The sequence below is a fragment of the Sebastes fasciatus genome, chromosome 2 (genome assembly GCF_043250625.1).
Source record: "Sebastes fasciatus isolate fSebFas1 chromosome 2, fSebFas1.pri, whole genome shotgun sequence".
Classification (NCBI taxonomy): Eukaryota; Metazoa; Chordata; class Actinopteri; order Perciformes; family Sebastidae; genus Sebastes; species Sebastes fasciatus.
Window position 1 is genome coordinate 17725228 of NC_133796.1, and position 25212 is coordinate 17750439.

At 41.1% G+C, this 25212-nt stretch overlaps 1 protein-coding gene across 1 annotated transcript in view; it reads left to right on the plus strand.

The window, feature by feature from the left end:
* Positions 1–24473: 24473 nt before the first annotated feature.
* Positions 24474–25212, plus strand: part of esrrga (estrogen-related receptor gamma a) — a 166435-nt gene continuing 165696 nt past the window's right edge. The window contains exon 1 of the mRNA XM_074612296.1: positions 24474–24777. The gene's annotated coding sequence lies outside the window, so the exon portion shown is untranslated. The remainder of the gene's footprint in view (positions 24778–25212) is intronic.

A 25212-nucleotide genomic window follows, 5' to 3' on the forward strand; every position in this document is an offset into this window, starting at 1 on the left:
CTGTGTCCATATCTGTTATCACTGCTATTCAATAAACCTCAGAAACCTGCACGCACACTCACACTAACTTACACACAAACACACACTCTCACACACACACACACACAGTATGTCTGACACCCCTTTGGCGAGACACAGATGCCCTGCTCTGCTCTTTTCTCTCTTCTCCTCCCTCTTGCTATGTTTGTCGGCTGTCTGTCACGTAGTGACAGGCAGAAATGCATCTTGATATACAGTAGTGTATCGATGGTGCGCTTCAATGAGCAGCACTCTGCGGACACTCGCTTCTGCGGTGTACCATATGCCATGATAGTGTTATAACATTTTTACATATATTTTACATGACATTTGTTTCATCAAGGCTTCACCAAAATGTTAGAAATGTACAAATTGTCCCTGAAGATTGGAGAGAATAAGAGGTAGAGACAGAGGGAGTGAGCGAGCTGCAGAGAACATGATATAGAAAAAACAAGATTGTCTGCTATTATGTGATGTGACAGTAGCCTTACAGATGTATATGGGCCCACGACCTGTAGGGCCTGCAGACAGAGATTCATAGATCCAGGCCAGAGAGGCAGGCCAGCCAGCGGCCTCATCCCGTAACGGAGCCCTCCTCGCTGGGTTGACTGGCTGCCTGGTCTGGCCCCGAGACCCACCAGCCCTCACCTCGCTCTCTGCCACATATGGGCTTAGAGGCGTGCGCACACACACACACACACACACACACACACACACACACACACACACACACACACACACACACACACACACACACACACACACACACACACACACACGGGGTAGCAGCCTAGTGGTGACCTGGCAGTGGAATCGGGGTGAGAACAGAATCTACCCAAACTGAACTGACCTCTAATTAGTGCTGTTGGCAAAGTGGCCCTTCCCAAACGCACTCACACATATACCCACACACATGAACACACACACACACACACATACACAGATGCTTGAGGGTGTAATTTTGTCTGTGTGTGTGTGATATGCACACAAATTGGCTGTGTGAACAGCCTGTGCATTGCAGACCTTTTTTTTTTTAAACATTACTGCAACGCATGCAAATAATAAAATACATTTTGAGTTAAAAAATAAATTAAATAAATAAATAAAATTAAATAAAACAATAATGATGAGTTACAGTACTTTGATAGCAACATAGGTAAGTACTTTGTCCAGTTTAGTTTGCAAATCCTTTTTAAAAAAATGTTTTATCAGCTTATTATTTTTTTATTTTATTCTCTTCCTGATTCATACCTCACTATTCCTCTCTTTTTCTGCTGATTGATCACATTGACCAATTCATGCTAGATGGTAAATTGCTTAGTATCGACAAAATGCCTGATCATCGCTCTAACCCTCAAAACATCTCTTTCTATACATGTTTACAACTTCAGACTGTATTCATTTGATTTGACCCACAGTGTCACTGCTCTGCTGCACCTTTTCCCTCCTCCTCTTCTCCTTTCTCCCTCAATTTTCTCCTTATTTTAGAGACACTATCTAATCTCTCCCAGGGACAGGACCTGTATACGCTGCTGAGGTCCTGGCCACGTTGTATATTCATTGAAAAAACAGAGCTTAAAAAAAGAAGCAGTGTTTAGGGTGAAAACTTCAGATTGTTTATTGATTTTTATTTGTGTCGTTGAATAAGTCTGTCTGCCATGATGTCCCAGCGGGGGCTTTGCTTGGGGCATCGCATTAGGCACACACATGCAGAGACAGATACACAAGAACATGTGCCTGGACGGCCGCAAGAGGAGGCACATTTACTGTATATACAGACACACACACTTTGAGCTAAGAGATTTGTCAGAGATGCACATTAAATTCATCTTAAATAAAAAAATTCCACCTTGACATTTTAGTTTTTTGTCACAAATATTAGTCCATTTTAAATGCACGCTACAGTGCTACTCAAAACCACCGACACGTTCTCATCCCAACTTGTCACTGAGGCTTTATCAGACCCCTTGGCGTCACTTTTCAGCTGCAGTAAACACATGCATAACGTTGTGAATACTAACAAAAACACTTGCTTAGGTTTAGGCAACAAACACAGTTAGGTTTAGGAAAAAACAACATGGTTGGGCTTAAAATTACAACAATTGTAAAGTGAAAATGAAACTGAATGTTGTGAACACAGGACATGAATGAACAGCTGATTGTAACGTGAAAGTGACACGTCGCTCTCTAAACTACATCACCACACTCCCAGCGCACTTTCTATGAGCGTTTACTGTTGCCATGGATGGGTTTACATTGTAGTTGCTTAAAAGCCCGGTATGCCTCATACAGGTGCTAGAGGGTACCTGATGCCAACGGCCGTGACAAGGCGTCTGTATTTTACGACCTGGTAATGAGAACGGTCTGAAACCACAATGGGCCTCATTAACAAATAGTGACGTCAAGGTTAGAGATGTGAGCTTGTGACATTGTTTTGATTCCTGGACCAGCAGGAAAAATCTGGGCGTGTAAGTGAAAGAGCAGCACTTTCCCCAACCAATCGCCCTTTAGCAAAGCAAGGTTTACCCCCAACTGCTCTAGAGTGGCCAACAGCTCAAACTGTGGCTGTATTGCTCAGCTTTGAGGTGTGAATGTTTGCAGGTGTTCATAAGTGCATTCATGCTCAGACAACTACACTATTGTTACAAGTGAACAAAAGAAAAATATGAAAATCCTCCATCTGATTTATGGTGTTGTGAAACAAGGTCTAAATCATCTTCTATTTTTTATAGCAAAAAGTAAAACAATGTAATAATGTAATTGTTAATAATCTTTGGAGTCACAATTGGACCGTGAGATTTCGACAGCTGTCCTGTATCCAGCGCCGGAAACAAAAAGAAAACAGAATGATAGAGCGTAATTAGAAAATCCAATAAAACGCTCCGTGGAGGGAATGACAGAATGGGAACATTTGGATTTCCTTCAAGTCATTCATCTGCATCTCATAACAGACTGAGTGTGCTGGCCGGCTAATGACGGCAACAGATGCTTAATGCCTTCTTCACAATACTGACGCCATAAAACACAAGGCAAACAGGCGTCGCCCTAAAGCGCTGTCTGTCAAGCCATCACCTTAACTACACTGGCAACAGCACAATGAGCGGAGGACGGGAGAGAACGGTACTGAATGTGTGTGAAAGTGAGAGAGAGAGGGAGAGGGGGGAGAACAAGCTGGATGGATAAAGAGAGAAAGATTAATTGACACTCAGAGAATGAGAACGACAGAATGGAAGTGTGTATATGTGAGGTAGACAGAGAGAGAGAGCTGGCAGATGAATGAGCAGCCTCTTAGGTAAATGGCAGGGAGTATCACTGTCTGTCTGTCATCCTGATTATAGGTACCACCAATACACACTGCTGTAGCTGACACAACACATGGTGAAACCCAACCATTTAGTTTGAACAGAAAATATTTATCAGATGTGTTTGTTGTTTGTAGATGTGTTGTTTTACACCTTGTTGTGTATTGGAAATATTCCTCAACACTGATTGTCTGAGCAAAACACTGAACTCTTTAAAATTGACAGCTGTTACTCTTCCTGTCTACAGACCTTGCATCAAAGTTTCACTATGAACATCTTCATTTTGAGTAGCAAATCATCAAAAAGTCATGCTACATCCACACTACTTAAATTTAGATGTAGAATTTGATTTAAAAACTAAATTAATTTAGTGCATACCAGTCTGCAATGTTATGGTGCCATATGTTCCAAAGGCCCAATAGTCCGAAAAATATACCGATAGTTATCCCAAACAGTAGCACATGGCTACTTATTATGCAGAAGTAATCGGACCTTCCTGGTCACAAAATCTTTCTTCCTACCATGGCGAAGGCATGACACTCCCTACTCTGCCTATGGTTGGCTTATATTCTTACCCTAAACCTAACTAATCTCACTCCTCATGCCTAAACGTAACTGACCCAACTAATGAAGGCAGAGAGTAATAAGAGGTGAGTGGTGGGTCATGTCTTCGCCTGTAGGAAAAAAATTGTTAAGGTCCAGTGACATCATTCTGCATCATAATTAGCCATGTGCTTCTGTTTGTTGCACAGAGAGTGTGTATTTTCGGAACAATGGGCCTTTGGAATAATGGGCCTTCGAAACAACGGGCAGTCCTCAATGTCATGTGTTCAAGAATGGGGAGCACATATGGGAGAACATCAAGGTGCATCTACCTCTTCACTGAGTACAAACAAAGACATTTTGGTAATTTAGGTGCAAAATTCAGTAATTTGGGTCATTTAGATGCACGGACCTTTTTAATGAACCAGGATGTGTAGAAAACCACTATTACCAATAGATCCTGACCGATCCTGTCACCCTGGATAGTTAAAAGTATACTACGGAGAAATTTCCTTAAAACACAATGTATAGACTGATAAAAAAATCTTCTCTAAGAGGTTTTCCAAAAGATTTCCATGAAACTGCACAGCTATCATCAAGTTCATGTGTGTAATGAGTAATGCTTTCAGAGATGACAGTCCCATACGGTTCCTCTCATCCGTCACAGGGGCATCCGTGCCAGGTAAACACATGGTGAACTGACAGGTTACACCAATGTTTTTTAACGGAACACCTCTGGTCTGGTAATGGGCGAACCTCTCATCCCAGCGCTTGTCTACTGGTTTCCCATCAGTGTTCCAGTCAGCGACCCTCTCAGTGGTGTATAGTACATCTTCACTGAAGTTGTTTCGTCGAACAGCTGGCCTTCGTCAGTGTAGCTCTGCCGCAGCTTTGAGGTTACCTACCGTAGGGAGCATTCAACCTCATCCCACTGCGGAACGAGGTTCAGCAGGGTCCAGGAAAGGAGATTGTTGAAGTAGCAAACAGAATGAACAGCATTGCCCTTCTGTTTCTCCATCGTCTTTATGGCGTCATTGAAGACCATCAGTTGGTTGTACATGAAGTACATCCAGGCCTCATACACAGGGTCTTTGAGGAACTTCAGAGTTGCAGTGGAGGCTTTCTCCTGGGAGCTGAAATAAGTCTAGAAGACTATTCACCGGCACTCACAGATAAAGGGTCTTTCTTAGTTTATTCTGGGCAAAAAGACAAAAGTGTTTCAGCTATAAGCTTATAAACTAAGAAAGATCCTTTATCTGAGAGTGCCGATGATTTGTTTCCTGTGTTCTTACTACTACCGGGCACCCGATACTGTTCAAGATATGAAGCCGTTCCCGCCGCTACTTTCTACCTTAGCTGAAATAAGTCTGCAGGGCTGGATAAAGGTTCAGCGTCCTCTCGACTGCAGGTCCAAGCGACAGCTAGCGGATTTTGCTTGTTCAAAGGAGAGAGACATGCTCGACCAAGTTACAGAATTATTTCAGCTCTTCTTTGTGGACATTATACTGTAGATGTGAAAGAATCCAAAAACCTTTTCAACAAAGTTCTCAATGTTGCATGGGATAGTATCGGCTGCGGTCTGTATTGTGTTGTGTGCTATGTTTGCCGCGCAGTCTACTCCAACAAGGTCGTTGGTGGCCTTGTTTAATTCACACAAGATGTTGTTTTCCCCTCTCTTTGCCTTTCCTCCGAAATTGGTGTTGTCAGCACATAAGCAGACAACTTTGTCCATCAGGTTAAACACATGGAGGCTACGTTGGACTTCACTTTCTTATATTAGGCCTATATGCTTTGTTTTCTGATAAATAACTTTCTGTTTCCATTTGGTACCCATAATGGGCAAAACGCAACAGAAAGAAACTAGAAAAATACAGTAAAAAAAAATTGATATTAAGGTAGTGGTGGGAAATCCCCACACAGTGAGACACCATGAACACGCCACCAAAGGAGAAACTTCAGAGGTAGCAAAGAATTTGAAGGGTGTTTGTGAAGACTTGGCTTAAAATGGGCTGGACTCAGAACTAGTTTATGTGTGCCAAGTGTCACAAGGAGCAAGGCATCAATGGTATCCACCATATAATGAAATAGAGAGACTGGAAAAATACGACTTCTCGAGATGCCTCCGTCCGAGGCCCCAAGGATGGTATGCATGCTTATTAACTGCAGTGGTAGTTAAGACTTTGAATTTAAGCTTTTACTGTGTATTTGTGTATGCATGTTCGATTGTCTGCGTGTATGCATATGTGTGAGACAGAAACAAAGGTGGGCTTGCATAGCTCTGCATGATGACATGTCCATGTGTGTGTGAATGGCCTGTTTGTTTGCATGTGTGTCATGTTTGTGCAGCTCTGTCGGTGTGAATGTGTCACACATCTGTTGCTGTGTGCAGTAATTTGCGTTCTCAGCTTGGCGCCCTAGTAATTATTCAGACGCTACCTTTTGCTCCGACATTAAAAGCCTTCATCTGGCGGACATGAAACAGCAGAGAACCCGATAAGGCTTCAAACGCTGCCTGCCGTCCAAAGAGAAGCGGGAAAGGTGAAGAGATGCATGGTGGGATAGATGGGATTGTTTTTCTCTGGAGGTTTGCTTTCACATTGGTGTTATATCTTCTCTGCTCCAATCGCACCAGAAAATGTGTGATCACTGGATTCCAGAAAGGAGGAAAATTTAATTAATATTCTGAACCAGCTTTTGGAATAAATCGCATATGATGTACTGTGGTATTTTGTTTAGATACTAGGAGATGCTGATGGAGAGGCAATGATGGACAGAATGAGAAATACAGTATATGTGGCTAAAGTGGCTGGTTGCTTCTTGGAAAGTGATCAAGTTTAATCTCCACTGTTTGGTTTGCAGTCTAATTTGTTTGTGTCATGTAATGTACACTGAAGGGAGCGTGTCACATGTTGACGACAGTCTGCAATGTCATATATTTAAATGAGCATAGATTCAGACAACCATTTTTTGTAAACAAATGTTTAGAAACCAATGCTTTTTCCCAGTGTCTAAAATGATTGAGTGGATGACTGAGTTTATGAACTTGATCATCATGAATGAGTCAGTCTAGTCTGGACCTTCACATGAACTTAGTCATTCTCTAAACCAGGGTTTCCTGGCCCGCCATCAGGTTAGATTTGGCCTGGCAGATGTTAGTTTTTTTGTGTGTTTTTTTTATTAAAAGATCTGCAGAATTGCCAGCAACTGGTATCATGAAACTAAAAAAACCTAAGGAATCCATTGGTACCAACCATGTTATGTTAGCATGTTGGGAACGAGGCTCAAAAGCTCCAAACTAGCGTTACATTTTGGCGATGAAAAACTGGCATGGCGATTTTCTCAGGGGTCTCTTGACCTCTGACCTCAAGATATCTGAATGAAAATGGGTTCTATGGGTACCCACGAGTCTCCTCTTTACAGGCATGCCCCCTATATGCTGTTTTTTTAATGCAATATAAATGTGTTATATTTGCTTATTCCAAAATGGTGTATTTGAATATTTCTGTATACTGGGGTCCCTAAACCGTCTTGGAAATGCATAAATTGTGTTTAACTGGAAATTCGCCCAATTGTATTCAGCAGGTGGGTTATAAAAAAATGCTAAAATAATATTCAATTCGGGGAAACTGGGATCCGAGTAATATTTTGCATCTTAGCGATACAATACAATACAATAGGCGTTTACTTATAGCCCACCATTGAGTTCCAGTTTTGGTGCTCCAAGGGAAAACATTTGGGCACACTTGCTCTGGACTCAGTTCTGATTATTTGAGTTTCCTGCAAATAGGCTACTACCAAGGGAGCTGATAATCAATTTATCTGACCATCACAGGGCTATTGGTCAGTCTGTTCTTTATATACTGACGTTATAACTACTTTTGAATAAGTATTTAATTTCTCCAAAATTGTGCTCAGGCATGCCATCACTACACTTTCAAATCATGCTTCAAAACAGCTCCTTTAGCTTTTACATCTGCATGTTGTGCGTGATAATGTGACACAGTGTGTGTGTGTGTGTGTGTGTGTGTGTGTAGTATACAGTCTTTTGGGAATTAGCTGCAGTCTTTATAAGCCTTCTTAGAAGATTTGTGGTTCTCTTTGGTCATCCATCTTTGTGTAAACTCCCACCTGCTGGTGCTGCGGAGCACTTGGCCACAGATAGGTTAATTTATGGTTTCCTCCTCTTGACTCTTGGATCCTGTTGCGGGATGTTGTTAAAGGATCGTTTGCATTGATCACATTTGATTTGAAGAGTCTGCTGCAGACTGCTCAGGCTAAGCCGTTGACGTTTGTTGTTAAGATGTTGTTGACCATAATTATGCTCGTAGATAGTAGTTCCATTCTCCTGAAAGACATTTGTGATTTCTTATTGTTTGAATCTCTGACAACATTTATCATATATAAAAATAAATTCTCTGGCACTAGTACTGAGGTTTGGCTTCCAAATACTGAACTGAATCCAGATCAATTTGTCATCCACTAAAGAGGCCTATCAGTTAGGATGAGTAACTGCATTTGAGAGGTTGGATTTTTATCTTTTTGCCTTGCCAAAATCAGCTGAAAAGAATAAAAAAAAATATATATATATATATATATTTGAAAATGTAATATTTGATCTGAATAAAAGCCATTCGGTGTCACACTGAGCAATAAAGGCCCCTTACACACAATTAGAATGAACTCTCTGTGGAACCAAAATGATTGTTAAAAATATTAAAACACCAGTGTGCTCTCTGATATGTTTTTTCAGCAGAAAGAGGGTACACTGTGGGGAATCCATATATTAGGTTCCCCCGAAGAAAAAAAATTGCAGACAACTAAACTAACAATCCACACACGTTGCTTCTCAAGGGACTGTGTTCTGTGTTCCCTCTTTTTTTTCTTGTTATCGTCACCGAAACAAGTCGGTTTGTCTGCACATCCATATTCATCATTTGCCTCTGCATGAATATTAATTCAGCCTTAAAGAAGAGCACAGGAAAAAAAACAATGAATGAGGGGAAAAGAAAATATGACAGAGTATGTGCGATGTCGAATTCATGTCAGTTTCAAAGCCCCTGTGTCTCTATTCCTGTGGCTGACTTGTACCAACATGCTAATCAGCCTCTCACTGCACCCTGTTCTGGCTAATTGTGGACAAATTATCTCGACTCCAGAATAATGTATGCACGGCCTTTCCCTGCTACGTATCAACTCAACTGCTTCTGTTTTCAACAAGCAGCTCAATGGCACCATTTAAATATAGACTTGAGTGCTTCGCATATTATTATGCACACTTGACTCACGCCGTCTCATTTTCCCGTTCTTTCGTTCCTTGTTTTTCTCTGTTTATAGTTGGTTACTGCACATTTTTCTGCTCAGTTTGTTTCTTTGTTATGCTTTTTCACTGCTCCTCTCATCTCTCCCACTTTAGCAACCCCCCCTTAGTGTCTCAGAGTTGGCGAATGTCACTGGCTCGTTTTTTTTTTAATTGAGTTCTGTTGTAAGTAAAGGCTAATATTATTATCATTTCCTGACCGACAGTTAAATTAGAAGTAGCTTAATTACACCCTGATTGTCTTCAGTGATTGAATTTCAGTTGAACCCTCTGGGAACCCACAAGAGGAAAAAGCTCAGTTGGAAAATTCATTCACTCATTTAAACTGAAAACCAGAGTGGTGCAAAATACAATTTGAGTTTCTAAGAAAAAAAAAACAATGAAGCGCACTTGGTTTACAAAATAATGCCCTTGTGAACAACTGCTTTATTTGTACCCTGCAAAGGGCCCATTGGGAAATCTGATGGAAGAATCCTAGCAAAAGTCAAGGCAACCTACCAGATGACTCTTTTGGACTCTAATTCCCAATGACGTGACTGAGTGTAATCTGAATGTTAAGCATTTCCTGTGGGACAGCTAAAGGAATTTTCTGAAGATCATTACACTAGAAGAGGCTTCTGCAAAAGTCAAGGAAGGTAAATGAAGCGTACATTTCTTTTCTTCTGTCCCTCAGGACAGTTAAACTCATGTTTTTGATCTGGCAACAATCTGAGAAAAACTAGAAATTAAATGATGAATTCTGAAATCTTAAAGAGGATGCCGGCATTTCCTTTTAACTGCAGCACTTCCAAGCGTTCGCTCCACCAAATTACATAAGGAGATAATACATATTAGTTATTATTCCCTCTCTCATCTCCTTAGCTGCTAGAATCTCTAGTACAGGTGCATATGGTCAAACCAGAGCATAATGGTCAGCAAGAATAAACGTAAAATTTATGACCTTATCAATTATGCATTCACATTCCTGTGATAGTGTGTCACTTTGTATTTATTACACTGTGTGTGCATGTCAGTATGCATGAGGCAAAAGACAAAATGAGGATAAAAGACAGCCATGACAATGACCAGATTACAAGGGTCATACTGTATGAAAAGCAGGAAGCTGGACTCTGCATGTGTACGATATTTGTTTGTTTCATCTATACGTTCTGTGTGTAAGGGGATTGGGAAATGTCATACATGCACATTTTTTTTTAACCAGAGGCGGTGTGATTAGACCTTTACAAACTCGAGTAGTCGCCATACGCCAGCCTATTTCTGTTTTTGTCAAATTTGGGTCGAGAACTCTGTGTGTGTGTGTGTGTGTTCATTTGTTTAAGTGTGTGCCATCTGGAAACTGATCCGAGCTTGCCAGGGTTTACTAAGCTAAAATACACTGTCCTTTGCCTCACACACATATGCCAACGTGATCTCGCCCCTACTCCTAGTCTTATTTTGCTTTACTATAATGATGCAGCCTTTTGCGTAGTATCTTGATGCAGAAGGTTGTGAAAAGGTCGTGGTTAGGTTTAGGTAACAAATCTACTTAGTTATGGCCTTTACACACCGGGGTGAGTAACCAATATGCAAATGCAAAATACTCGCCTGCGAATATTATATGTCTAGGACATTTATTGTGAAAGGTGTGAACGGAAGAAGTGGATCTGGTCTGCGTTGCCGTCGTATAGGTTGAAAGGAGTAATTAAGTTTGCCATCTTGGATCTTGGTTTGGACTATGGAGTCTCCTTGTTGTTGTTGTTGTTGTTGTTGATGCCTTTATTCATGGTGCGAAAGGACAGCAAATTGTCCTTATTCCGAAAAAGATTATGCTTTCTCGCCGCATAATATTCCCGTTCTGTGTGAAAGTATTCATGACAAAAACAACAGTTTGAAAAAATATATTGAAGTGCAAATTAATCGCACAATCAACGGACCCGGTGTGTAAAGGCCTTAAGGGTTAGAAAAAAGATCACGACTACTCACAACTTTTGGTTTCACATGGAACACGAATGCAAGTCCCCTGGGTGAAAGTCCTGTATTTGTTTGACCCATCCACGACACCTCCCTCCCACCCTTTGCAGACTTTCACACTCTTCATACTACGTCAATTGCTATGAGCGTCTAATAAGGATAGTGATGGGTTTACATTGGTGTAAGTTGAAAGCCCGGTGCATCTCATACAGACTCTAAAGGATGCCTTGTGCATCGGTATCAAGACGCCGAGGGCTACTGCCCAAGCGTCGGTATTTGACGCCCTGGAAGTGAGACCAGGCTGCATGCACCCACTTGACTTAATTTGTGAGGGCTTGCCTTTAGTTTACAGTTCCTTAGTAAATGCACGTTTTTAAATGATCACTTGAGTTTTCAAAATACGATTGTTTGCTTGAAAAGGAAACAGTGATTTTAGACATCATGAGCTGATGCAGACTTATTTTAGCCAAAATGTATCATACTTACTGTATAAGTTTAATAAACTACGTGAACAAGGTTGATATAAAAAAAAATAAACTTGGTACAACCCCAAGGAAAGCAATGGACCAGAAAATGGTGAAATTTATTTATGGGAATGTACTTTAATGTTTTTGCTCTTTACTGGGGGGAAAAATTGGATGGAATATTAACAACAAACATTTAATTACATAAAACGTAACTTCATACTGGTGCTGACAGGGTAAGGAGACCTTCCCAGGTAACTTCTAGCTCATCCCCGTATCACAATGCTTGTTATCAATAGATTCATAACAGGATGGTGCTACCTAATAAATATTCCATGATGGGTGCTCTTGGCTCAGATTTATGCCCTTAATAACTCCATTTGGCATAACGCTGACACCTGCTCAGCCAGACAAAATGGAACTAAATATTTCAATCAGTGCCAAAGCACGAAGAACTCTTTCTTTTCCCCTTGTTTCATCTTTGACTTTCCTATAGTGCTGCTAACAGCCCCTCTCCTCTTGCCCTTTACCAGACTTAAGTATCTTTCCCTCCGAGTGTCTCTTTCTCTTGCCCTCTTCTTTTTTAGAGCGGGAATTATCTGGCAGATCTCTTTTAGGTATTAGTTTATGGGCCATGACATGAGCTATGAATGAGAAACAACGAGAAAGACCTGAGAACATTAATCATGGAGCAACATATGGTAATAGACGGTTATCAATTCCCTCACACTCTGTGATTAAGGGAGGGAGTGAAGGAGGTGAGGAGGAAGGGAAAAGAGTGAAGTAGTGGGAGTGTGGAGAGGGGCGAGAAAGGAAAGGCAAGAGATGGAATAAAAGATGAAACATAAAGTTGGGGAAAATGAAAGAGAAAGAAGAAGGGTGTACAGAAGGACAAGAGTGGGATGGATGGGAAGGGACAAGAAAAAGGGGGAATCGGAGGTAAAAAAAAAAAAAAGGTCCTTGGCTTGCATGTTGTATTAATTTTTACAAGTGCAGGTGCTTTAACAGGTGGCGTGCTAGAATTACGATCTCTTCTTTTTATTTCTAACTGTCCAAAAAGAAGATAACAAATATATCAGCCCACAAACAAATCAGCTGAGTTGAACTTTGTGTCAAAACATGTGAAAGTCTGTTTGAGACTCGACAGCTCTCATAAATAACAGATGTGGACAGCCATTGTGGTTGTCCTGCCTATATATGATCAGTTGCCAACTTCAGATAAACGGTCTTTAAATCAGCTGTCACCATGGATGGCCTCCTTAAATCCCTTTTTACCACACAATATTACAGTATTAAAGTATTGTACAATGTTCACAGAAAGCACAGACTTGGACCGATGCATTGTTGATGGGGGCCCAGTTTTGTCTTCTGCAGATAGTGCAAAAAGTGTCTTTGGTATTTGTACCGCTTTGACTCTACTCATTTTAACAAAACTCAGACAGATAGATATCAGTCAATCAATCAATCAAATGTTATTTATAAAGCACATTTCATATGGCAGGCGTAGACTCAATGTGCTTCAAATAAAAACAAAAACAGGCAAAGATCGTAAAATGACAAAAACATACAAAATATGAACATATTAGATAAGAAGGTATTACATATATGAAATATATAAGATAAAAACATATAAAATAAGAAAGTATTACGGTAAAATGGGAATACAATAAGATGGTATTATTATTATGATTAAAAATGGAATAATAATAAAAATACTGATTCTAAAAATAAAAGTTTTACCCGTTATCCACGCACTAAACACAACTAAAAGCTTGCAAAATAAGATTTGTTTTCAGTCTGCTTTTAAAAGAAGACATTGTTGTAGCACAGTAAGGACCATAATGACTGAAGGCACCTTGAGCAGATTTAAAATGTATTTATTGTATAGTGAGGACACCTTTACTTGATGATCTAAGGGATCTGTCCGGTGTGTAATCAGTGATACAAAGGCTAAAGCATCTTTAGAGAGAGACTGGTAGGTTTCTAGAGGACAAAACAGGACGTCACCTTTCTGTCTACTTCAGTGTAGTATCTGCTGATCAGAAATTACATTTAAATGTGTTTGATTTATAGTTTACACTATCACCTGTCCCTCTGAAACAACATGTCATAATGCGTTAATACAGGTTGAGTGGCATATGTTCACATTTTTCACTCAGAATGCTCCACTCAAAAGGAATAGGATGTACGTTTTGCAGTTGTTTGTCTTATCTTTTACTTTAAAAGACATTGAGGTAGGTTAACTAAGTTACCAAAATCACATTTCCTGTTAATTTGCAGCAAAAATATGTAGAAATGGCTTAACACTGATGTGTAAACAAGATAAGAGGGTAACCTGACTTTACACCCCACTGCATCCCTGCTTGTCGAGCCGGACGCCTCCTGACTGCCTCCTCTTGAGCGTTTTGGTGGAGATTTATAGACGATCCACCCGGCTCTCATCACCATGCGGCTGAATTATCTCATCGGTCGCATTAATCCGCCGATTACATTTGATTTAATTTTCATAATAATTAAAGTGAACCATCACTAAAATTAAAAGCATTCGGGGAGGTGTGAGCATGTGGGGGGATGGAGGCCGCATGCGCTCATAGATGAAAGGGCTGCTGTTGTGGTATTTGCGCAGCCAGAGACTCTTCTTTCTCTCTCTCTCTCTCTTCCTCTATCGTTCTATTTATTTCTCTCTGTGTGTGTCCCCCCCACCCCCCACTCCCACCCCTTTCTCTCTACTCTCCACCTGCTCCAGGAATCCAGATGAAGTGATTAGATTGATAGGTGCAAAAGGGAAAGAAGGAAGGGGAGGAGTGGACAAAAATGATTAAATTAGCATATCACAAACGCCTCACACACTGCCACCCCTGGAAAACAAAAAATCCCAGGCCACCTAAGGCCTGCCGCAGTGCTGAAGAGCCCGGGACCTGTGAGTGTGTTTGCAACCCCACACGGCAGGATTAAAAAAGCCAAAGCCTGAGCTGGAGACAAAGTAGGAGTAAAGCCTCCTGGTGCTGGGAGACGGCGTGTGTGATATCTGCATTAGGTGGCAGCAAAGATACAGTTCTCCGCTTCCCAGTCTACAGTGTCTTTCTCCGTGTAGACCATATGACTGTGTCTCTCTCTCTTTCTCTCTTTCTCTCTCTCTCTGTGTGTGTGTGTGTATGTGTGTGTGTGTGTGTGTGTGTGTGTGTGTGTGAGAGAGAGAGTGTCAGGGAGAAACACAGAGAGAGGCTTATTGTTTTTATCATGAGGATATGGAAACAGTAAAAAAAATAAAAGGAAACTTAAATTGATACATGCTTAAGACAGTCACAAAAAGTAAAATTCAAAAATATTTGTTTCACCAGTAAAATCACATTGTTAATGCTCATTCTTGTTACCAATTTTCATTGAAAAATATACCCAGATTTTTTAAAAAGAAGTCGGCTTAAACTGATTTTAGTATGGATGTTTGTCGTCATGCACCCAAATTTGTTTTATCTGCGTCAAGAGGGCACTGCGAAGGTCCTCTTGCGAAGTTTAAAAATGAACCCAACTCATTATTTATAGTGTCAAAACTCATTATTTGTATGGCACTTCATACCTTCGTACCACACTTCATAATGCCCACTGATTAAAGTGAAGGGGTTAACCCTTGCGTTAGCAACAACAACGGCTCAGACTCTCTTAAGGTGGGCTGTTAAGGTGGACCAGCTATTCTCCTTTAAGTGACAAACCGCTCCTCGGAGTTTTGCTCAGCTTTTTATTTAATCTTTAATATTTATTTTAACTGTTTAACCGATAGCACTAATCGGTTAAAATTCTTAATGTTGGTTAACGGTTAAACGGTTAATTATTAACATCCCTAGTTCTTACTAGTAGCCTACCAACCTCTGATGTAGAGCCTTCCAGGGCAGATCAGAAATAACTAACGCATTAGGAACAGAAACAACTGATTAGTTATTTAAAAATTAGAGACAGGGCGCTGTGCTTGAACCCTCCACTAGGTAAGGACATTGTGTGTCGGAAGTATTCCAATCAAGAGTTGTGAAAACTTACTTAGTGCACTGCAGAAATGGCATTTCTCTGACAAGTCGGAAAATTTGCCAATTCTGCATCCAGTCCAATAATTGCAGCCAGAATCCCACCGACAGGGCGAGAGAAAACCCTGCGCACAATGAGCTAATGAAATCAAACATGCAGTGCGGTTTTGCATGTTAATGCTGGCAGCGGGTGTCGATAGCGTTTAAAGATGTCAGCAGGTGGATAGCGAGATGGATGGCCCTCTGCCTGCCTTTCACTTCCCACCCCAAGGAAGTTAAACAGCATCTGCCTTAAATAGAAAACTTCAATATCTATTTAGAGAGCGGGAGGGAGGACTTGGAGGGAAAGATGGAAAGGGGGAATGGATGAGAGAGTGAACGTTAGAGAAAGAGAGAGAGGGAGAAAAGAAAGAATTGAAACAAGGCAATAAGTCCCTGACCTCAAGTGCACATTGCGACACATTGACGCCGTTGTCATTTGTTAATCAATAGAAATGCTATGCAGGCTATACGTTTAATGGCATGAGATTGGCAAACCTGTAACAAAATTAAGGGAAGACTAAGACCACAGCCTGTTTTCCTGTTCAGTCAATTTACAACCTCAATGACTTCAATAGTACCGAGGGGAAACATGACTTTGAGTCTCACATCACTGCCACATCTAAACCTCGTAACTTCAGGTTTGGTTTTATTCCTTTTATTCCACTGAGCAAATTTAAAATGTAAGACAGAAAGGAAACCAGTCTGTCCTACAATGATTGACAAACATTGGAACACATTAGAAGTGACACATTAGTGTTATTCTGAAAGCATGAGTACACACTACAAGATTTCTCGAGCATAAAATCAAATAAAGAAATTGCAGTCTTTCGTAGTACTTAATAGAGCTGGGACAATACACCTATCTCCCAATTCGATTCTATCACAATACTTAGGTGCCGATTCGATATGTATTGCGATTTTTAAGTATTGTAGTATATTATGATTTATTGCAATTTTTGTTAACTTTTTTAACACTAGACAATGGAAACATGTTAAATCATAAACTTCTAGGGACTTATAATTTGAAAAATATCTAAATTAGTACAGTAAAAATGTTGGATTTTCAGCATGAATGTTGTCAGAGATGTCCTGAAGTCAATTACTGTATATCGGTCATTGTCAGGCATTATTTATAATTTTTTTTCCAGCAACCCAAAAATCAAAGAATAAAGACATTTCCCTCACAAAGTGGTATTTTCTTTTTCATTTATAAGGAACATGTAATGTTTTATACATCTGGTGAATATAATCCAATCAATCTTATTTCCATACATGTATTTTGTAGATACATATCCCTATGTTAACGCCTTATTTTGTAAACCAGACGTAGTCACATGTCTATACTTACGCTAACTTCACCAAGTCCGTCTCTAGCTCTCCCGTTAGCTCCGTTCACTTTATACATCCATGATCAGCTCCATCGGGGCCGTTTGAATGCATTTAACATATCTGTTAGTATATGAGTGTTCTACAGTTGTAGTCCGTCGATTTGACCACTCTCATCGAGTGATGGCCGGCTTGACCGCACGTTACCACAATACAATATCATTCCCTGTTCATGACAGAGTTAGCATGCAGCTATAGCCATGATATCTATTTCTGCTTTTCCTGGCAATGTGTGAAACCCAAAGTGTTTCCATAATTTTACCTAACACTTAATGCTTAAAGCATATCATTTTCAAACTGATCTTACAATGAACTATTACCAGATACACCACACTATTTAAAGTGAAAATGATAAAGTTATTATAAAGTTCTGTTCAGTGTGAGGAAAACGCTTGGAAGCTGTCCGTGTGTGTGTCTGTGTGTGTGTAGCCTTCCCTCATTATGCTCGATCTTCATTAATAACAGCTATACTTTTTTAATTTCTTTTGCAGGGCCTAAATTAAATGTGTCATCCTTTAAAATAGATAGCGTAGGTCTCACAAGTCCTCTCTCTGTCTCTGTTTCTATCATACACGCACACAAACACAGAGGCGCGTTGGGATGATTTAAAGGATAAATAAAGCATTGCTCCAATTAGTCTTCAGTCAAATAAATTAGTCATAAATTCAATCAGCTCGATTTTATGGGGTTGAGATTCATGGTGAAATATGTTCTCTAGGCAGCTACATTATATTAGTACCAGGGAGTAAAGATAATACGACGCATAGTAATCACTGTAGGGAGAGCACATCTAGGCAAACCCAAGAAAAACCTCTGGAAGTCCATCCATTTACCATTTTTTTTATGTTGTAAATGTTTTTTCCCTTGTTTAATGTCCATTACATGGTTAAGGGGGCATAAAAGGATAGACAGTGAGCTGGGGTTGGAGCTCATTTTGAGCAATCAGTTCTTGCAGTAATGTAGATGAGCTAGGGATGCAAATTTTGAAAAAAGAAAATCAACCAATAACCGACCCTCGTTAGCCGATTATTAACCGTTAACCAAGAAGATTTGTGCCTCGCATGCAGCGGTGAGCGAGCTGCAGTGTATGAGCACAACAGACAACAGAGTCCTCACTTCACCCATCCAGGAGATTTACTGTAGCAGCCACGGTGCTGCGTGTAGTGTTGCGGACATGCAGCTGTATTTCCTGTAACTCTCCATCGCATATTTAGTTTAGTTTAGCAGGTTGTCAGCTGTCTGTCTGCCCGGCGTAACGATACTCTGTCTGTCCGGCGTAACAATAGCGAGTGGCCGTTGGTTACACTGTGTGTGTGACAAACAGTGTGTGTTTGTGCTACTGTAGCAGTTCTAGCGTTGCCGGTGGCTTTGTGCTCCCCGTAGCCACACACATAAGGGCGGCGTAACTTTAGCGACTTTCCGACAGACTGTGTGTGTGTGTGTGTGTGGTGGCGGTGAATGTGGGATTGTTGGTGGCTTTAGCTGTGAACGTAGCTGTAGCAGTGTGTGTACAGTTTATTTGTCGGTGAATAAATGCTCCTCAGCTTAAGACCGGAGCCAACTTCCTGTATCTGTAACTCCGGCTCAGACTCTCTTAAGGTGGGCTGTTAAGGTGGACCAATTTTTCTGCTTAAAGTGACGAGCCGCTCCTCTTTTGTTTTGCTCAGCTTTTTAATTAATTATTAATATTTCTTCTAACCGTTTAACCAATAGCGTTAATCGGTTAAAATGCTTAATGTCGGTTAACGGTTAAACGGTTAATTATTAACATCCCTAATATGAGCAGATACTGGCACAAACATGTTTATGTAACAACGGGCCTCATGCAGCAACATTCTCTTAAATTTCTCTTATATTTTCTCTTAATTTTCTGTTAAGATAAATAATATAGTCAACTCCAGATACACCAAATGTATCCCAGGTGTGCTGAATGATGAATCCCACGTGTGGCCGATTTGTTTATAATTAGCACTAGGAACGCCCTCTAAACATTATATAAGGGCAGGTGTGGTGCTGTGTGCAAATGCACATGGCAAAGAATTGTAGAGATGCCACCAGAATGCTGTGCGAAGAAAAAGTATTTAGATAAATAGATACATAGACAGACGGACATAATTTCAAGGCAAGCGGAGGGGGTGGGCGGCATATACATCGAAACAGACATAGGCATATACTACTACTGTTACTGGTACTGTTAAATACATTTAAAGTGAAAGTGATTTTCCAGAGCGTCAGTACTGGTGTTTACAGGAAATGTGAACAGCATTTAAAAGCATTATGTAAGCCATTCAGTAGATGAATGCACGCAATATCATCCAAGGGTTTTTATAGTCTTCATTGGGATCAACGGACCAATAGTATTTATTTAGCCCATGAACTTAAATATCCAATCATTATAATTACTCTAAAACATATAACAATCTAAATTCCATTATATGATATTGATGCATTTTTTTTATGTTCCTCAAATTTAAAACTTGTGTTTCATTGTGATGGACAAACAATTTGTGAACTGTGAAAACAAGATGGTTTTTTTTCTTATCTTGGTAAAAGTGCTCTCGACCACTTGGAAAATATTCTCAAACATAAGAAAACATTGGTGAAAAATGAATGGAAATCAGTGGGTACTAACAAAACAAGAACAAATCGTGGTTGCAAACAAAAATAAGAGAAACATTATTTGTACTGTAAATCGCTTCCTGCATGAGGCCCAATATTGTATACAATATATATTCTACATATACTGTATACTGTATGTGTGGACTGCTGATTCAGGATCATTTGTGTTGCCTTCCAATTAGGAGAAATAAGAACTTGATCACAACATTTTTTTTTTTTATGCTGATTACCTGACAGAAAAAAACATAGAATAATAAATGCAATTATTTAACATGAAATCTGACTTTCAGATATAGGTGGATACATTAACAGAGTATTCCAGTTTCCAGTCCAAAGTTGAATATCTTAATTTCATATTCTGAATATGTTTTGGTGTAGTTCATTAGTGCGCTCCCCAGAATAAGCATGCTTAATGTCATAGTGTGGCCTAGTTGTAAGAGACTCCTCCATCACCACAGGCTCATGGGACCTCTTTGATTTGTGATGAAGCAAATCCCTACCTGACAAAAGCTTTAAACCCAAAAAGGAGGAATTTAACTAATACAAATTTTGATCTACTTTACCTGCTTATGTACACTAGTGTCATAACAAGAAGCCAGGTTCTACAATACATTACCTTTCAATCATTTGGAAGACACTTTTGTCCAAAGTGACTTATTTTTCCAGCCACTGGGAGCGGTTTGGGCCTTCACTCAAAACCCTTCGATGTGTGGAGAAGCTCCAAAGTAAACACACTAAAAAGACATGCTCACACTAGTCTGAAAGTCTGTAGGTACACCCAAGAAGAAAACCGTTTAGTCTGTTGCATGACAATAAATTAAATTTGTGTGGATGTGAGGTGTAATTTAGGTGTGTGTGTGTTGAGCGTGTACTAAAGTGTCATCCTGGGGGGCAGATAGAAGGCCAGACGCACTTGAGGAGCAATAAACAAACGTCTGTGTTCACACTGATCTCTCATCTGTGAGCATTTGTTTTACAGCACGAGTGTTTTCTGTACCTGAGCTGGCGTCAGTCCGCCACTTTTTTCCCTCTCTCCTTTATTCTTTCTCTCTGTGTCGGTGCATTCATCTTTCTCTGAGAGCATGGCAGGGCGCGATCACTTTGTCCTCTCGCTCGTTGCCGTTGCCGTTTCTGTCCTCTGTCTGTGCTCTTTTCTCTGTCTCTCTCTCTCTCTACCTATTGTTGGCCGTTGTTCTCCTCCCTCTCCCCCCTTTTCTCCCTCACCCTCTTGCTCTCTCGCTCCTGTTCTGTTCCCTCTGTGCTCGTTTTGTCTCGTGGGCCCTGACCTGCCGTTGTGACCCCACAGAGCCGCGGTGACTTTGGTACACAGTACAGCCTAGTTGGTAGAAGTCAGCGCAGAGGCTACAGATATGAGCTGCAAACTTTTTCCCTCTAGTCAGCATAAAAGTATGTGTGTGTGAATAGATCCTGTTGCATGCAAGTCCTCCATCTCTCTCAGTGTGTGTGTGTGTGTCTGTGTGTGTGTGTGTGTGTGTGTGTGTACATGGTGGATCCTGTTGCATGGCAGTCCTCTATCAGTGTCTGCCTCCTGATCTGATTGATTGTTCTGGGTAAATTAGGACTGGGCGCTGGTGATGGGGACAGGAGTGAGTTACACCCTTCACCCCTGTCCTTGCCCTCCACCCTCTTTCCCTTCTCCTCCTCCGTGTCCCTGCTTTTATCATCTTCCTCCGTGTCCCCGTCCTTTCCCCTTAAGCTGCTCTGTCTCCCGCTTTTTCTGTTTCTCATCTCCTCCCTTTCGTTTGTTGTTTGTTTTCTTCCTCCTACTCATCCTCATCCACACAAATTCACTCTGCGGCCGTTGGTTACACTTTCCCCTTACCCATTTAAGGATATAATGTACAGTACAATCAGACTTGCATAGTACAGTACAATCAGACGTGTGTGTTCTCTTTATATTACAATTGCAGTTAGTAGAATTTTTGCCGTAAAACGTAGACTGACATGTTCCTCTTCGATCTATAAGAGGCTTGAACTATGAAAAATGTTGAATGATAACTTATGTCTGTTTTTTTTTTTTTTTTAAATTACATGTTGTCCCTTCCTTATTGGAAAATTCAGAATCTATGAATATGCAAATATTGTTAATTTCCAAAGATGTCCTACTTCACTGAAAACTTTATTCTCAGTTTATGAGCACTGGAGGTTTCCAGTTTCCACAGGACAATCAATAAGTTGTAGATTGAACCACAATTGGCTCCAATCTATAGTTGTCACAAAATCCTGCCGGTATGTCCACGTCTGAAACGTCAGATTTAAGTTGAACACAGAGGAACTTTAATCCTCCAGATGTGAAAACAGTCTTCTAGTATCAAACTGCAAATACATCATTCAGCACAGTGACGCTCACGTATCACAGTCAAGGAACAAGGAAGAAAAACTACTAACTATTATTACTTATTAATACATTAATGAAAATTAAACATACTTTGTGACAATGTCTGGTGGTGGTGGTCTCTCTTTAACTAAAGCTTTGATCTTGCGTGATAAACCACTGCTGATGTGGTGCATTTCCATCAGCAAATCAATTGCTGCTTATTTATCAATGCATTAGTAGCATGACGTTTCTTTGGCCCTGGAGAGCTACACACAGCTTTGGATAAAATGAGACTCATGATGACTTTCTCAGTCAGAAGTGGGATTAACGTTTCCTGCTTTGGGAAACAGGAGAACGAACAGCACGATTGTGACTATTATGGGATCGTTGCGTCAACTTTGTGTAGAGAAATGCCGCACTGATTTTATTTTGAAAAAGACAGAACGGTGATATTCAGATGCAGGACTTAATTGCAAAACATGTGAATAATGAATAGCCACAGCATGAAAACTTTGGTTCTTCTTATAATTCAAAAATGATTAAACCTATTTTAGTAATGCAGTAGTATTAACACACACTGTGTATACTGTATTATAATCATTAAAAACATGAGGAGAAAAACATCAACACATATGTATACCAAGTACTACCTGCACTATACTACTCATTTAATATCATAGACTCAACACACAACAAAAACAGAACTTGTTGTTTTGTTATTAACCTGTTGTGTGTTTATAGAGAGAGGGGCGTTTAGGATAGAGACACTGCCAGGATATAAATAAGTGTGCATTCACCTCTTTATGTGTTGTTTTGGTAATTATTTATGAAAGGTTAGGTTACACATTCTCAAATTGTTTTAATGTTTGGTATGCGATGAGCCACATGTCAACATTAATGACCATTATTCTGCTTTGCATTGGTTCCTGTGCTGGTTTGAAACTATGAAACTCATGTCACTCATTTGTTGAGGACACTGGATTTAACTGAGCTATTACTTGTTCCTCTCCTCTCCTCTCCTCTCCTCTCCTCTCCTCTCCTCTCCTCTCCTCTCCTCTCCTCTCCTCTCCTCTCCTCTTCCCCCTCCTCTCCTTTCCTCACCTCACCTCTCATTTCCTCTCCTTTCCTCTTTCCCTTCTTGTCCTCTCCTTTCCTCTCCTGTCCTCACCTTCCCTCATCTCCTTTCCTCACCTCTCCTCTCCCCTCCTGTCCTGTCCTTCCCTCACCTCTCCTCTCTCCCCTCATTTCCTTTCCCCACCTCACCTCACCTCACCTCACCTTTCCTCGCGTCACCTCTCCTCTCCTCTCCTCTCCTCTCCTCTCCTCTCCTCTCCTCTCCTCTCCTCTCCTCTCCTCTCCTCTCCTCTCCTCTGCTCTCTTCTCCTCTCCTCTCCTCTCCTCTCCTCTCCTCTCCTCTCCTCTCCTCTCCTCTCCTCTCCTCTCCTCTCCTCTCCTTTCCTCTCCTATCCTCTTCCTTCCTCTCCTTTCCTCACTCTCCTTTCCTCACTTCTCCTCTCCTCTCCCCTCCTGTCCTCTCCTTCCCTCACCTCTCCTCTCTCCCTTCATCTCCTTTCCCCAGCTCACCTCACCTCACTTCTCCTCGTGTCACCTCTCCTCTCCTCACCTCACCTCACCTATCCTCTCCTCTCCTCTCCTCTCCTCTCCTCTCCTCTCCTCTCCTCTCCTCTCCTCTCCTCTCCTCTCCTCTCCTCTCCTCTCCTCTCCTCTCCTCTCCTCTCCTCTCCCCTCCTGTCCTCTAGTTGTTACTCTTAAACTGCTGAATTGGTAACATTGTCAAAAAGCTGCTAGCAAATGTGGTTGGGAAACTGGACCCCCCTCCTCCATAAATAGATGTTTGTTTCTGCTCTCTGTGTTTGTTTGTGTTGCCTCTTTCTGGATCGGGCCTGCAGGGACCATTTTTCAGAAAAGACAGCAACGCTTTGGGGAATTCTTGGACTTCCTCTTTTCTACCCTCCCCTCCATTTCTCCCCTCTCGTCTTGTTAAGACATCTCTCTTCTCTTCTCTCATCAGTTTACCTAATCAGTTCCCCTCTCATCCATTTTATTTTTGTCCCTGTTATATTCTATCCTCTGATTTTTTATATTGTTGTTTAAGCTGACAACCCACACTTCTTTGAAATAAGTTTTATATTTTAAGTTGTTTTTTTAACATAGAGTATAAGCAGATAATATGTGTCCGTTTCTTTTTGTTCTCCTCTCCCAATTTCACCTTCATCCTCCCTAAATTATTTTTTGTTTCTATCCATCTGTCTACTTTTGCGAGGATAAAACGTATGTGCTGCTTCCACAGCTTCTGCTGCTGCTTTACATTGTTTTTCCTGCAGCAGGACTCCGGCTGACTGTCGGCAGAGCGCTGGTGTCCTGGAGTGGCACATCAGTTTGGTCAGTTCGCCCAGCGCTCCTTCCTCTCCTCTTTCTCCCTCCCTTCCTCTTTCTCTCGCTTCCTCATTCTCATACTACCCGGCACTCTCTTGAAAAAACAGAGAAGCCCTGCTTCATGGCTTAGAGAAAGAGCTCTGCCTCTCAGCTGCAGACCGAGAGAAGAGAGGGGAAAAGGGAGGAATAAAGAGGAGAGGAGAAAAGCAGCGACACACTTGCATCTGTTGTGGCAGCGTCCTGCAACCGAGAAGCGAATGAGAGAGTGGGAGAGAGGCAGAGAGAGTATGCCAGAGTGAGAGGAGAGAGAGAAAGAGAGGGGATGTCAGACTGCCGTGTCCTTGAGAACTGCACCACAACTCTTTGAAGAGAGCCGGGAGACGGTGTGAGTAACGTGCATCTCAGCGGGACATGAGTGTTTTGTGTGTGGGTGTGTGTTTGTGTTGCATGGTTGTACATGTGCAGCACTGTTTGTTTGTTTGTGTGCGTGCGTGTGTGTATGCGTGTGTGTGTGTGTGTAACCTGCTGCTTGCACGCTGACCTGCCAAGCTTACAGTGAAGGGGGTTTGGCTGACGATCTTCTCTGCTATTGTCTGCCTGCCTAAGTGTTGCTGACAGGGGATTATGGCAAATACAAAACGCCGTATGGACCAAAGAAACACAGTGCCAAACTTCATAGACACACGCATGCATGCATGAAGCTCCATGTTGAGAGCTCTGTTTGACTGAACTCGCTTTGTGTGTGTGTGTGTGTGTGTGTGTGTGTGTGTGTCCATGCTAGCATGCATATGTATCTGGTTTAGTTGTCTGTAAATGACTG